Below are 17,164 nucleotides of genomic sequence, written 5' to 3'. Positions count from 1 at the left end.
CATGAGTGTACGAGTTGGATGATTGATGTTGACTATGCTTCGGAACCGACATTAGTATGGTGAAGCAACGATACATCGATCGTTCATATGTTACGCAATTGAGACCGATCAACTTATATATGATATAAGTAATCCTAATGCGAAGTACGGTATATATGATATACTGTTTCCGTTTCGTTCATTCAAACACTAAATGGTTGTTTTCCTTTGTACGATCAATGGTCATTTGCTTCGGAATCCGACATTAGTATGGTGAATGTCATACCCCAATTTTGTCCGGACATATTTAAATTTTTGTAAAATTGATTTTATTTTTAATTTGCATCATATGCACAACATGACATGCATTTCATCATGAATAAAATCTAAAATATCAGTTAGAATAAATTTATTGAAAATACAGACAAATTGGTTAAATCATTTCTCAAGAACATGTAAAATCAGCGGGTAAAAAGTTTCAAATTTAAAATTGCAGACACCATTATTATTAATCTACTGTTCACGTAGTTTAACTTGGTGTGCTCGTTGTATTTTTTTAGCGACTGTTTCGATTACATTTTGACCCGCCTAAGCCTTTTGACCGGTGCAAATTTATTTCAGAATTTGAGGAAACGCTGTATTTTTTCAATAAGTATATTTTGTGCTGATCATTTTAGTGTGTTTGATTTAATTTTTCGAGCAAATTTATATCCGACTTATATTTATAATCGATCACTATTTTTATTAGGTTAACAAATCAAAATAGTTATTAGAAATTTTTAATAGGATTTTTTATAATAGTAATTGTTTTCCTCAAAAATAAAATAAAATTTACATTGGATTCTCTTTTTTTGACAGCTGGTATCCAGCTTGCGTATCTCTTACCTTCACGCTACCTCCATCTCTCTCAACACACGCCACCTATCACCTCACTCACTTTAACTCTTTCTCAGTCTCACCTCATTCATATAACCCACTCACTATTCAGTACCTCACACTCAGAGACTCTCAACGAAAAGAAAAGAAAAGGATACTCTTCTCTCTCATTGGCTAAAAAAAACCCAACAGACACAAGAAAAGGGTTCTTTCTGAATGTCTTCTTCTTTCTCCTTCCGTCGGCACACAACCGCACCACAATATTCGCTTCACTCCCTCAGTTTTCTTCAACTCGCTGTCTTGCCTTCACCATCATAAAACAACCCATCACTCTGAACATTCAGCGACGCCGGCGACGACCTTCTTCCAGTCGCCGGAAACCCACACAAACCTTCTGCTTCACCGCTCACCACCACCTTTATCGTCTTCACCGATGAAAAACCAAGCTCACCAATACGATTATCCCTTTCTCATTCTCAATCGCCGAAATCCCCTTTGAACCCTCTTCCGCCACCAAACAAACAACCGAAACCACTTCTCTATTGGTCTGCCGATCTACATCGTGAACGACTTTCTCTTCAAATCCCAACCACGAAACTCGGTCCGATTCGAAGAGCTACCGCGCATTAACCTTGTTATTTTTGGACAGAACTCCATCCAACTAACAACGACGCCGTGTTGACATTCCGTTTCAGCAACACGAACCAACAACAACATTGTTTCTGTTTCCGAACTCAACCGCACCACCAATGGTATTGAATCTGCATCTCACGCTGTCAACCTCTCTTCAACGGTAAGTTACTCCGTCTTCATCGTCATTATTGTGTGTAACGATGCTCAATGTCTCGAGCTCAATACGGAAAACAACTGGATATGCAGCAAGATCAACGTCATCCATCGAGGTTCAAGTGGTTTTTTTTCAATTTGATTATCTCTGTTTACCATGTTCTAATTTATTTTTCATTTGCTGTTTGTGCGTATCATGTCGGCATTTTCCGTTTCATTCTTTTAGTGTTTAATATGTATGTCACTGGTTTAAGTATGTTGTTGTTGTTTTCAACATGTTATGATTCTCGAATGTACAGGTTTCGGTTTTGCTCAGTTTCATATTAATCTTGCTAGGGGCTTCTGTTGAGCTAAGGTGGTGATATTTATTTGGGTCAATTCAGATTGGGTTAGTGTTTTTGTATTGCTGTGCGTATTTCGGTTATCTATTGTGGTCTGATTATTCCATGTTTGCGCTGGATTTTGATGCTATAATAATGATGGTGTGACACTTATGCAATGTTGAGAATATATTTTGTGTTGATATTAGTTTGACTTGCATGTAAATTACAATCACTCTCTTGTGTTAACACCATCTTAAATTTATAACATGCTTATATATTGGTATGCTTAGACTTTACGTTTGACAGTTTTGTTATGAATCTTCATATGCCGTCATTTTTCATACTAAGAAAATAGTACACTCACTTTTTCAGCTAGAAACCTCCTTTGAGTTTAATATTAGTCATGGCATGAGAAGATGTTATTGATTTAAGTTATTTAGGACTTGTTTGGTTTGAGATAATGTTTCTTGTGTTTACTAATAATTACAAGTTTCTACAAAATTATTACTTCATTGTTTCCAAAAATAATTAAAAGGTTTTCATTGTTTCATATACAAACACACGTATTTGAAGTAGGGAGTGCAATGAAAATAAGGTGGTTACTTTTGTAAGTGTTAATGAAAACTAGAAATGAACATAAGGAATTTTAATTGTAATAAAATATGCTGAAGTTAGCCATGAATATTCTAATAAGTAAACTCACATGTTATAGTTGGGGCCAATTGCATTATGTTGTTTTTCTTTTTGACTGAAAAAGTATTTTATGAGAATATTTTATGAGATCTTTCAATGTGGGATGTTGGCTACTTAGGACTCGTTGTAGTGTCTTTTCACCTTGAAAAGTATTGAGTAAAATTATTAGGATGTAAATATTTGATTATCTACTCAATTTTGTCAAGTTTTACAGAATTATTTCCATATACCAAGAGAAAGGTTCCTAACATGAGTGCAGCTAACTTATTTTAATAGAATGTAACTTTCTTTATTTTAGATTGGTCCACCTAAATAAAACCAAATTTCCAAAATCAAACAATTCTCGATTCAATGTCGACTCCGGTTTCAAATACCTTTGTAGGTCGATTGCTCTCTAGCATCGCCATCAACCTCACATAGCTTACTCTTGGGCTTTCTTACAATGAGACCTATTCGGTTATTGAATAATCGAGTAGATGATTGATTCACTAAATAAAAATCCAATCACTTCACAAAAACACGAATTTAAAACCTCGATCCAACATCGAGTATTTCTATTAAAGTTAAATTAAAATATCTAATCACAATCAAATACTGTTTCACTTAGAAATAAAAAGGGGGATGGTTTTGAGTTTTCAACTCCTCTCCTCGATTATTTGAATACGAGTTCTTTTACTTGGTTAGTCAAATAGTCGTCATTTCTATCCACATAAGCACAAACAAATCGAATCATTTCATAATAAGAAATGAAAAGGGAGACGACTTTGAGTCTTCAATTTCCCTCCTCGATTATTTGAATACAAGTTCTCTTACTTGGTTAGTCAAATAATTGTCGTTCCTCTACAAACTTCCAAACCCGATTAAATTGAAATATTTTCACAATAAGCTAAATGAAAAGGGAGTTGACTTTGAATTTTCAATTTCATTCCTCAATTGTTTGAATACGAGTTTTCTTACTCGGTCAGTCGAACAATTGTCATTTTTTACAAACATACAACTTAGTCAAATCATTTCCATAACAGACTGTACGAAAAGGGAGATGGTCTTGAGTTTTCAATTCCTCTTCTCAAATGCTTGGATATGAGTTGTCTTACTCAGTCATTCGAGCACTTGTCGTTTATTCTAAAAATACATCGACCATACATAAACATATTTCTATAATCACTTAGATGAAAGAGAAAATGGTCTAGAGTTTTCTATTTCTTTTCCCGATTATTAGGATACGAGTTGTCTTACTCGATTATCCGAGTATTCGTCATCCGTTCAAAACACTTTAATTATTATCAAATCCTTTCTATAATTAAGGATGAAAAAGAAAGCGGTCTAGAGTCTTCTACTCCCTTTCCCGACTGTTAGGATACGAGTTGTCTTACTCGACCATCTGAGTGATCGTCATCCAACCAAAAACATCTCAATAAATCAAAACATTCAACGTATTAATCTAACTTGTCACCCCCGTGTGACCAAAACTCTTTTCAGAAAGAACACTGTTAATCCTTTCTAATGCGCACAACAAACCAATGCTTAAGCCTCCGCCGAGAGTAGACAAGCCAACGTTTAGCCTTTAGGATGCGATCTAAACAGTCGTTCATTAAAAGACACCAACCAATCGTAGTCCCCGAACTACGAATGCTCTGATTTCCTTATTGCACCATAAGGATACGTAGGCAGGAGATTGCTGTATCTTCGCGAGCACACTAATAAAAAAAACCTCCCTTTTCCCTTTCTGATGTTCCCATCAATTTCTATTTTTATAACCCAAAGATAACAAACAAACATAAATTAACACTCGAAACACAATTTAGAACTAAAAGGTTCCCGTTGAGTACAACGGACGTAAGGGGTGCTAATACCTTCCCCTTACGTAATCCACTCCCGAACCCGAATATGGTTGCGACGACCATTATTCCATTTCCTAAAGGTTTTATCGATATTTTCCTATTCCTTCATTGGGATAAATAAAGTTCGGTGGCGACTCTGTTAGAACTTAATTTTTTCCGCGACCATCGCGAGGAATCGTATTTTTCGAGATGCGACAGATGGCGACTCTGCTGGGGATATTAGCTCCAAGCAAAAGAGAGTGAAGCCTAATTTAGTTCAGTTTCTGTATTGTGTGTTAATCTTGTTTGTTTATTTGTTATTTTTTTATGCTGCTATTATTGTTTTGTCATAATTATTATATTGTGATTTATTGACTATGTCTTATTTGGGGGTTCTCTGGTTGGTGATACTTGGTGAGATAGGCTCTCCACCCGAGTCTGAGAAAAACCATAAGATTAAGTTGGTGGTTGCGTAGTGGGCGCCCGCAAGGAGTCTTCCTTGTTGGGAAGAAACGAAGACCCCGCCTAGAGGAGATTCTCTTGAGATATTATTGCCCGACGAGTCTTCGTCACGACAATAGTATTTTCAAGTTGGATCAATGACTCTAGGGACCTTTTAACCTACTATATCCGGTGGTTATGTAGTATCGATCTGAAAAGTCCCAGACTTATTGGGTTAATATGAAAGCCCCAATCAGATGAGATCCCTTGGACGTATTATTACCTTACAGTAATATTTCCAACCTCGATCTATGACTCTGAGAACCTTGTTAGAACCCTGGACTCGAGAGTCGTGTAGTAGAATCCTCATGGAGTTTTCCTTGTTTGGATAATACGAAGACCTCACCTAGACGAGATCTTCTTAAGGATATTATTGTCCGACGAGTCTTCGTCACGGCAGTGACGTCCTCAAGAAATATCCATGACTCTGGGAACCTACCAACTGTAGAGCCTACCCATGGGGTTCCATTAATCAGAGATACCTGTCATTTACTCGTTATGCTGATCCATCTGAGAACACTTTGAACCTATGATCCTAAACATGTCACTACCTTCATACATATATCATTGCATTTGCATTCATCATCATACATTTCATATCATTTTCCACACAAAAATAAAAACAAAAAAACTCATCCATCCTTCGTCCATCACCTACAGTTGATTTCCCGACACTTATATCAGACTTGAAGTAGCTCTTGAAAAACCATGGACCCATTGGAGCAAAGTCACATTGCATTAAGAGGAGATGTTGACTCGATGAAAAACCAGATAGACCAACTTGTGGAGGCTATGATAGCTTTAGAAAAGAGGGAGGACAACATTCAGCAGACTGCAGTCGTAGAGAATGTTATTCCAGCTCCAGTAAATGGTCCTACCCAACCTTTACCCACCTGGATATGATCCTGATGTGCAATGTGGATATCATGTCGGAACAATAGGGCATTCAACTGAAGACTGCAATGCTTTCAAGGCTAAAGTGCAACAATTGATCGATAAAAGGTACATATCCTTTTCAGAAGGAAGCCTGTTGGTGCACGTAAACCTCTCGTCAGAATGAGTTCAAAGATCTCATAGAGTATCTCCTAATGCCAGTAGTTCAGACAAGAAGACATCCTCAACACTGGCAATCGTTGGACTAATTTGTTTCTATTTTTGCATTTGTAGTTTCTTTGTTGTTAAAAGTTGCTTGTGTTTAAACATTGTTTGTTTTTAATGGTAATATTGATGAAGTAATGATGCATGTTTTGAATTAATCATCTCGCATTCGCTCATTTTTCTTCTCTTATATCAAAAACAAAAAAATACATCAGTGTTTCTCCCATTCACTTTTCTTTATCATAACTTTTGTTTTAGCAAAGATCTGAGGGAGGATGACGAAAACAAAATACCCATAATTGCTGACTGTATGCTTTCGGATAAAATCCTACTGATGATGTACAGGCATTGTTTCAAATCCCCAAACACTGGAGAGATAAGGAGTTAATCCCTAGTCAACCACTTCGAGCCTAGAAGTAGGAGTTTCTTTCGGATTTAAAAAACCTTACATTAAACCTGGGGCAGGGTAGTGTTCAGTTAATTTAACTACACATTCGGATTACAAGACGGAATATCCTGTCTGAGGATCAACCACATGATATTCTTCGCACACATCCTGAAGTGTCGAAGGAACCTTGCAAAATCCAAAAGTTATGTTGGTTGTTCTCCGAATGACCATTGACTGGGCAGTTACAAATTTTCAAAAAATAAAATGGAAAAAGCCCGCTAAGTCGAACAACCCAAAGGTACGACTTAGGCAAAAAATAGGGGCAATCCCGATGGACTAAGGCTTCAAAAGCAGTTCAGGCAAAAGTTAGGGATCAAGAAAAAAATCAAAGGAGGTCACGAAAAACCCTCAACAAAACAAAACGAGATTCAGTGACTACCATATCCAAATCAAAAGATCACCAACATCCATAAAGAGCAAAATAAGTGACTGTCATATCAAAAAGATCTTACACTGCTGAAACCTCGTAAGAGTAAGTGTGTGTCGAATTAATTGAACGTAGGATTGGAAGATCATCATGAAGAAAGGGTGGGTTAAAATAAACTTTGAGCCTTATATCCTTTTGTTTCAATAACCGTAAACAAAGCCACGTTACAACCCTCAAAAGACCTAATTGAGGTAGGGTTATTTCTGAAAGCATATTACAGCAAAGTTGCGTAAACTGACTCCTAAAGATTTGCTAATATTCAACATCAATGTCATTATTCTCGCTGTGTCTTTCGCACTTTAAATTTCTAAATCAACATTACATTTGGACTCATGGTCCAATCGTCACCCATTATCACATCATTCAAATAAATTCTTTTCAAAACTTGCATGAGTATCGCATTAAAATTACCATTTCTGAACAAACAATTTTAATTACAAGTCAGTACTTGACGTAAGGGAAATTCCAACAATAAGGAACATTAGAGGAACTTGGACATTCGTTGGTGCTAACCCAAATCAAGACTACCTCACAACCTATGAATCTGAGGCATGCCACCTAAACATCAAGTTGATCATAGGAAAATTGCTCCAAGAATTGGTCAGTCTTAAACAGTCTCCAACATTTGTTAATAAATGTACAAATCATTTCAAGAATCAGTTGATCCAGAGCAAATCATCTCAGGACTCTATTAACTAGGGGCAAATCACCTAGAGGTTCTGTTGGCCAGGGGAAGACCCCTTCAATGTTCAGTTATGGTGAGTTAAGTCGCTTCAACGCTCATACCGGGGCAAGCTACCTCAAGAGCACAGAAAGTCAACCACTCCAAGAGTCGGTTAACCAAGGATAAATCCTTTCATGGATCAAAATTCTGGGGCAATCCATCTCCAAATTATGGTACAATTGCTTTCAAAATCCTTTCGAGGTAAACATTTTGCATAGACTCATCACATTGGGGCAAGATGAGCCATACAGGAGCAAGTCATCTCCTTGACTTCAAGCTGTTCAAGGGAAAGATTTTTCACACGTCATCAACTGCAGAGTTCAAGATGAGTGTCGGGGAATCACGCTATCACCCCATAAAATAACCTTTTGACAGACAAAGGCCTTTCTGCAAAAAACCCTTCTCTTCCAATACCCGCGCAGGGGCATTTTGGAAACCTTCCAATCATTACATAAATCATCATCATGCATTAGTCATGTCGCTTTGCTCTAGCATAAAGCCATGCATATCATATCATTTATCAGGCATAACCCATAACATAAACTTGACATCAAAAAGCCTTGAAACCAAAAATCTGACGCCAAAGTCCAATTCTCGCTTGGAAAATTATTACAAAGTCCAGTTCTCGCCTGAAAATTTATTGCAAAGTCCAGTTCCCGTCTGGCAATTTATTTCAAAGCCCAGTTCCCGTCTGGCAACCTTTTTCAAAAGCCCAGTTCTCGTCTGGCAATTTATTTCAAAGTCCAGTTCTCGTCTGGCAACTTATTCCAAAGTCCAGTTCCCGTCTGACAAACTATATCAAAAATCAGTTCTTGTACGACAAATCATTTGCCAAATACCAGTTCTCGTCTGGTAAATTATCTCTTAATACCAGTTCTCGTCTGGTAAATTATCTCTTAATACCAGTTCTCGTCTGGTAAATTATCTCTTAATACCAGTTCTCGTCTGGTAGGTCACCTATTTCGATACCAGTTCTCGTCTGGTAGTCAATTATTTTCACCAGTTCTCGTCTGGTAGCCTACTTTAAAAATCAGTTCATGTGTGACAAACAAAAACAAATTCAGTCCCGTTTGACATTTCAATTATTTTCACCAGTTCGCGTCTGGTAACATATCCTTCGAGTGTTGTCCTCATCTGGCAGTTCAATCTCCTTCACCAGTTCTCATCTGGCAGCTCCCATTTAAAGTCCAACCTCGTTGGCAATCAAGAACCCTACAAAAAAAATTATTACCCAGTTGCATTCCCACATGCATCACACGAATCACCCATACATGGTTTTCCTACCAAACATAAAATTAAAAAAAAAACACACTCATATCAATCATCAGCATACTCATGCATCGCACCCCCACAAAATGGGAATTTCAACAAAATAAAAATCATTCGCATTCCTACATGCACATCCTAAATTCCCCTAGCAATTGCATACTGCATACATCTCATGTACTCTCCCATGCATGATGCTTCCATCCAAAATGGAGCATCACACAAAAATCACACCTAAATATCAGGATCTAGGGTCATGCATATGTATCCCAGACTTTCCTCCTTTAGTTCAATGGATTTATTACCCTACATAGGCTCGTAGGGTTATTTCTCAGCAAATCATTTTTCAACTTTTTTAATAATGATATTCCCGGCATTTTTCTTTACAGTCATTGCTCCCCAAGCAGAGGTTACCCTAAAAAGTCTCTTATGAGCTTTTTCCCCTGCAAAGCATTTCTAGTGAATCTCCCTCAAAAAGAGTCTTTTCAAAAAAAATCCCCCAACAGACGAATATTCGAGATACTGCTTCATTTATCTGAAGAATCTCATCTCTCTGTTTGAGATACTGCTTCATCAATTTGAAGAATCTCATTTGTTTTCTAGAGATACTGCTCTAAGTATCCTCGGAGAGTCTTAGATTCAATTAAGGTATCATTCCCTTGTTCGGAATATCTTAATTCTATCATATAAGATGCTGCTTCGACTCGATACAGAGAATCTCACTTTTACTGTTTGAGATGCTGCTTCATCAATATGAAGAGTCTCATTTCAGATTTTTTAGAGGTACTGCTCTAAGTATCCTCGGAGAGTCTTAGATTCAATTAAGGTATCTTTCCCTTGCTGGAATATCTTAATTCTATCATATAAGATGCTGCTTCGACTCGATACAGAGAATCTCATTTTTACTGTTTGAGATACTGCTTCATCAATATGAAGAGTCTCATTTCAGATTTTTTAGAGGTACTGCTCTAAGTATCCTCGGAGAGTCTTAGATTCAATTAAGGTATCTTTCCCTTGTTGGAATATCTTAATTCTATCATATAAGATGCTGCTTCGACTCGATACAGAGAATCTCATTTTTACTGTTTGAGATACTGCTTCATCAATATGAAGAGTCTCATTTCAGATTTTTTAGAGGTACTGCTCTAAGTATCCTCGGAGAGTCTTAGATTCAATTAAGGTATCATTTCCCTTGTTCGGAATATCTTAATTCTATCATATAAGATGCTGCTTCGACTCGATACAGAGAATCTCACTTTTACTGTTTGAGATGCTGCTTCATCAATATGAAGAGTCTCATTTCAGATTTTTTAGAGGTACTGCTCTAAGTATCCTCGGAGAGTCTTAGATTCAATTAAGGTATCTTTCCCTTGCTGGAATATCTTAATTCTATCATATAAGATGCTGCTTCGACTCGATACAGAGAATCTCATTTTTACTGTTTGAGATACTGCTTCATCAATATGAAGAGTCTCATTTCAGATTTTTTAGAGGTACTGCTCTAAGTATCCTCGGAGAGTCTTAGATTCAATTAAGGTATCTTTCCCTTGTTGGAATATCTTAATTCTATCATATAAGATGCTGCTTCGACTCGATACAGAGAATCTCATTTTTACTGTTTGAGATACTGCTTCATCAATATGAAGAGTCTCATTTCAGATTTTTTAGAGGTACTGCTCTAAGTATCCTCGGAGAGTCTTAGATTCAATTAAGGTATCATTTCCCTTCTTCGGAATATCTTAATTCTATCATATAAGATGCTGCTTCGACTCGATACAGAGAATCTCATTTTTACTGTTTGAGATACTGCTTCATCAATATGAAGAGTCTCATTTCATATTTTCTAGAGATACTGCTCTAAGTATCCTCGGAGAGTCTTATATTCAATTAAGGTATCATTCCCTTGTTTGGAATATCTTAATTCTATCATATAAGATGCTGTTTCGACTTGATACAGAGAATCTCATTTTTACTGTTTGAGATACTGCTTCATCAATATGAAGAGTCTCATTACAGATTTGTTTTCAGAGATACTGCTCTAATATCCTCGGAGAGTCTTAGATTCAATTAAGGTATCTTTCCCTTGCTGGAACATCTTAATTCTATCATATAAGATGCTGCTTCGACTCGATACAGAGAATCTCACTTTTACTGTTGAGATGCTGCTTCATCAATATGAAGAGTCTCATGTCAGATTTTCTTTATACTGCTCTAGCATACTGAAAAATCTTGAGATTTAGCTAGGGATGTCATTCCTTTACTAACATATCTCGACTATGACATCCAAGATACTGTTCTGACGACTCCCAGAAAGTCTTGGCTGTTCCATTTTACTTTAGGATAACGTCTATCACTATTTCTCACTGCATTTTCTTCCTATATTTTCTTCCTTGCATTTCCCAGGACAAAATTTGGGTCTTTTCGTATTTAATTACCTTCCACTACGAATGTACGAAGACTATTGTCATTCTTACCTTCTAGTTCAAGATAATGAAATAGGGGCAGCTGTCATACCCCAATTTTGTCCGGACATATTTAAATTTTTGTAAAATTGATTTTATTTTTAATTTGCATCATATGCACAACATGACATGCATTTCATCATGAATAAAACCTAAAATATCAGTTAGAATAAATTTATTGAAAATACAGACAAATTGGTTAAATCATTTCTCAAGAACATGTAAAATCAGCGGGTAAAAAGTTTCAAATTTAAAATTGCAGACACCATTATTATTAATCTACTGTTCACGTAGTTTAACTTGGTGTGCTCGTTGTATTTTTTTAGCGACTGTTTCGATTACATTTTGACCTGCCTAAGCCTTTTGACCGGTGCAAATTTATTTCAGAATTTGAGGAAACGCTGTATTTTTTCAATAAGTATATTTTGTGCTGATCATTTTAGTGTGTTTGATTTAATTTTTCGAGCAAATTTATATCCGACTTATATTTATAATCGATCACTATTTTTATTAGGTTAACAAATCAAAATAGTTATTAGAAATTTTTAATAGGATTTTTTATAATAGTAATTGTTTTCCTCAAAAATAAAATAAAATTTACATTGGATTCTCTTTTTTTGACAGCTGGTATCCAGCTTGCGTATCTCTTACCTTCACGCTACCTCCATCTCTCTCAACACACGCCACCTATCACCTCACTCACTTTAACTCTTTCTCAGTCTCACCTCATTCATATAACCCACTCACTATTCAGTACCTCACACTCAGAGACTCTCAACGAAAAGAAAAGAAAAGGATACTCTTCTCTCTCATTGGCTAAAAAAACCCAACAGACACAAGAAAAGGGTTCTTTCTGAATGTCTTCTTCTTTCTCCTTCCGTCGGCACACAACCGCACCACAATATTCGCTTCACTCCCTCAGTTTTCTTCAACTCGCCGTCTTGCCTTCACCATCATAAAACAACCCATCACTCTGAACATTCAGCGACGCCGGCGACGACCTTCTTCCAGTCGCCGGAAACCCACACAAACCTTCTGCTTCACCGCTCACCACCACCTTTATCGTCTTCACCGATGAAAAACCAAGCTCACCAATACGATTATCCCTTTCTCATTCTCAATCGCCGAAATCCCCTTTGAACCCTCTTCCGCCACCAAACAAACAACCGAAACCACTTCTCTATTGGTCTGCCGATCTACATCGTGAACGACTTTCTCTTCAAATCCCAACCACGAAACTCGGTCCGATTCGAAGAGCTACCGCGCATTAACCTTGTTATTTTTGGACAGAACTCCATCCAACTAACAACGACGCCGTGTTGACATTCCGTTTCAGCAACACGAACCAACAACAACATTGTTTCTGTTTCCGAACTCAACCGCACCACCAATGGTATTGAATCTGCATCTCACGCTGTCAACCTCTCTTCAACGGTAAGTTACTCCGTCTTCATCGTCATTATTGTGTGTAACGATGCTCAATGTCTCGAGCTCAATACGGAAAACAACTGGATATGCAGCAAGATCAACGTCATCCATCGAGGTTCAAGTGGTTTTTTTTCAATTTGATTATCTCTGTTTACCATGTTCTAATTTATTTTTCATTTGCTGTTTGTGCGTATCATGTCGGCATTTTCCGTTTCATTCTTTTAGTGTTTAATATGTATGTCACTGGTTTAAGTATGTTGTTGTCGTTTTCAACATGTTATGATTCTCGAATGTACAGGTTTCGGTTTTGCTCAGTTTCATATTAATCTTGCTAGGGGCTTCTGTTGAGCTAAGGTGGTGATATTTATTTGGGTCAATTCAGATTGGGTTAGTGTTTTTGTATTGATGTGCGTATTTCGGTTATCTATTGTGGTCTGATTATTCCATGTTTGCGCTGGATTTTGATGCTATAATAATGATGGTGTGACACTTATGCAATGTTGAGAATATATTTTGTGTTGATATTAGTTTGACTTGCATGTAAATTACAATCACTCTCTTGTGTTAACACCATCTTAAATTTATAACATGCTTATATATTGGTATGCTTAGACTTTACGTTTGACAGTTTTGTTATGAATCTTCATATGCCGTCATTTTTCATACTAAGAAAATAGTACACTCACTTTTTCAGCTAGAAACCTCCTTTGAGTTTAATATTAGTCATGGCATGAGAAGATGTTATTGATTTAAGTTATTTAGGACTTGTTTGGTTTGAGATAATGTTTCTTGTGTTTACTAATAATTACAAGTTTCTACAAAATTATTACTTCATTGTTTCCAAAAATAATTAAAAGGTTTTCATTGTTTCATATACAAACACACGTATTTGAAGTAGGGAGTGCAATGAAAATAAGGTGGTTACTTTTGTAAGTGTTAATGAAAACTAGAAATGAACATAAGGAATTTTAATTGTAATAAAATATGCTGAAGTTAGCCATGAATATTCTAATAAGTAAACTCACATGTTATAGTTGGGGCCAATTGCATTATGTTGTTTTTCTTTTTGACTGAAAAAGTATTTTATGAGAATATTTTATGAGATCTTTCAATGTGGGATGTTGGCTACTTAGGACTCGTTGTAGTGTCTTTTCACCTTGAAAAGTATTGAGTAAAATTATTAGGATGTAAATATTTGATTATCTACTCAATTTTGTCAAGTTTTACAGAATTATTTCCATATACCAAGAGAAAGGTTCCTAACATGAGTGCAACTAACTTATTTTAATAGAATGTAACTTTCTTTATTTTAGATTGGTCCACCTAAATAAAACCAAATTTCCAAAATCAAACAATTCTCGATTCAATGTCGACTCCGGTTTCAAATATCTTTGTAGGTCGATTGCTCTCTAGCATTGCCATCAACCTCACATAGCTTACTCTTGGGCTTTCTTACAATGAGACCTATTCGGTTATTGAATAATCGAGTAGATGATTGATTCACTAAATAAAAATCCAATCACTTCACAAAAACACGAATTTAAAACCTCGATCCAACATCGAGTATTTCTATTAAAGTTAAATTAAAATATCTAATCACAATCAAATACTGTTTCACTTAGAAATAAAAAGGGGGATGGTTTTGAGTTTTCAACTCCTCTCCTCGATTATTTGAATACGAGTTCTTTTACTTGGTTAGTCAAATAGTCGTCATTTCTATCCACATAAGCACAAACAAATCGAATCATTTCATAATAAGAAATGAAAAGGGAGACGACTTTGAGTCTTCAATTTCCCTCCTCGATTATTTGAATACAAGTTCTCTTACTTGGTTAGTCAAATAATTGTCGTTCCTCTACAAACTTCCAAACCCGATTAAATTGAAATATTTTCACAATAAGCTAAATGAAAAGGGAGTTGACTTTGAATTTTCAATTTCATTCCTCAATTGTTTGAATACGAGTTTTCTTACTCGGTCAGTCGAACAATTGTCATTTTTTACAAACATACAACTTAGTCAAATCATTTCCATAACAGACTGTACGAAAAGGGAGATGGTCTTGAGTTTTCAATTCCTCTTCTCAAATGCTTGGATATGAGTTGTCTTACTCAGTCATTCGAGCACTTGTCGTTTATTCTAAAAATACATCGACCATACATAAACATATTTCTATAATCACTTAGATGAAAGAGAAAATGGTCTAGAGTTTTCTATTTCTTTTCCCGATTATTAGGATACGAGTTGTCTTACTCGATTATCCGAGTATTCGTCATCCGTTCAAAACACTTTAATTATTATCAAATCCTTTCTATAATTAAGGATGAAAAAGAAAGCGGTCTAGAGTCTTCTACTCCCTTTCCCGACTGTTAGGATACGAGTTGTCTTACTCGACCATCTGAGTGATCGTCATCCAACCAAAAACATCTCAATAAATCAAAACATTCAACGTATTAATCTAACTTGTCACCCCCGTGTGACCAAAACTCTTTTCAGAAAGAACACTGTTAATCCTTTCTAATGCGCACAACAAACCAATGCTTAAGCCTCCGCCGAGAGTAGACAAGCCAACGTTTAGCCTTTAGGATGCGATCTAAACAGTCGTTCATTAAAAGACACCAACCAATCGTAGTCCCCGAACTACGAATGCTCTGATTTCCTTATTGCACCATAAGGATACGTAGGCAGGAGATTGCTGTATCTTCGCGAGCACACTAATAAAAAAAACCTCCCTTTTCCCTTTCTGAGGTTCCCATCAATTTCTATTTTTATAACCCAAAGATAACAAACAAACATAAATTAACACTCGAAACACAATTTAGAACTAAAAGGTTCCCGTTGAGTACAACGGACGTAAGGGGTGCTAATACCTTCCCCTTACGTAATCCACTCCCGAACCCGAATATGGTTGCGACGACCATTATTCCATTTCCTAAAGGTTTTATCGATATTTTCCTATTCCTTCATTGGGATAAATAAAGTTCGGTGGCGACTCTGTTAGAACTTAATTTTTTCCGCGACCATCGCGAGGAATCGTATTTTTCGAGATGCGACAGTGAAGCAATGACCTGTTGATCAATCACACTGAATCAACAATCGAGGTGTGTTTGACGGTCTGAAATTAGCGCATTAGGGTTGGTGACGGTGCAAGGGTTGTGCCGTCAAAGAGTTGTGAATTTAGGGCTTTTTGGAACACGTCTCTTGACTGTTTCAAAATTTCTGTAATTTGGCCACGTGACGTTCGTCACGAGCTTGTGACGATCGTAACAAGCTGGACGTGAAGGTCGTCACGTGCTTTGTGACGGTCGTCACGTGCTTTGTGGCGATCGGAACCACCGTCCGCTGATCGGGCAGCGGAACCCCCGACTAACTCTGCGTAGTGTGATCGGTCACCGAAATTTAATTTGGTTTTAATTAATTAAAGGAATTAAAAATTAATAATAATAATGTGTTTGTTATTATTGCCTTGTTGTGATCAGTTATGGCCTTAGTCTTACTTCATTTTGTTTTGGGTTTTTAAATACGACCTGCGTGTCGTGCCTCTCCTTTTACTCTTAGTGTAACTTCTTTTCTCATCTCAATCCCTCGTATGTAAAACGAGTTTCTTCTGTAATGTAATGATATGAAGAAAGAGAAGAATTCAATATCAGAGGAGAATAATGATATGAAGAAAGAGAAGAATTCAATATCAATGGAGGACAACCTTGAAGATCTTGCTTGGAGAAGCTTAGATCGTTATTAAGTTAGCTTAGGTTCTCTCATTGGCTTGGGAGAACAATTGCACTAGGGGCCATAACTGTTCCATTATGTATGTTGATGCATGTGTATGTATGTTGATGCATGTGAATATATGTTGATGCATGTGAGAGACGATTTATATGATAAATAAGCCGGTGAGATCATAACAATTACAATTCCCTCAAATTAAATATTAAGTTTATGCTTTCCAAGTTTTAGCACTCTGTCATACGGTGAACTGACTTGGGGTGTTTTGCTTTTTATCGCAATGTCGCGGATAGCAAGAGTCGCCACTGACTTTTCTTTTATCCAATAAGGAAAGGTGGAAAAGAACAGGAAAGACCTCAATAGATTTTGGGTTCGGGAGGTACATTATACAAAGGGAAGGTATTAGCACCCTTTGTATCCATGGTTATCCATGGGCTCTTAATTGCTGGATCACTTATATTTTTGTCTGAAAAGTGTTCGTGAATTGTTTGAAAAAATGTTTCGGAAAGAGAGTTAACTTTGTAATGATTCTCGTATGAATGTATACAAAGTATTTATCTCGTTTGATTTTGAAAACGGTTTAGAAAAATGTAACTTGGTAATGATTCT

At 36.5% G+C, this 17,164-nt stretch overlaps 1 long non-coding RNA gene across 1 annotated transcript; it reads left to right on the top strand.

Moving 5' to 3' along the window:
* The first annotated feature begins 382 nt into the window (after positions 1-382).
* On the top strand, positions 383-16,699 carry LOC127085229 (uncharacterized). Its single transcript, XR_007789030.1, has 2 exons — positions 383-3,039; positions 14,229-16,699. It is a non-coding gene; the product is annotated as an uncharacterized LOC127085229 (long non-coding RNA).
* The last annotated feature ends 465 nt before the right edge of the window (positions 16,700-17,164 follow it).

The sequence above is a fragment of the Lathyrus oleraceus genome, chromosome 5 (assembly GCF_024323335.1).
Source record: "Lathyrus oleraceus cultivar Zhongwan6 chromosome 5, CAAS_Psat_ZW6_1.0, whole genome shotgun sequence".
Lineage (NCBI taxonomy): Eukaryota > Viridiplantae > Streptophyta > Magnoliopsida > Fabales > Fabaceae > Lathyrus > Lathyrus oleraceus.
The sequence above is the reverse complement of the archived record's forward strand: the minus strand, read 5'-3'. Positions and strand labels throughout refer to the sequence as shown.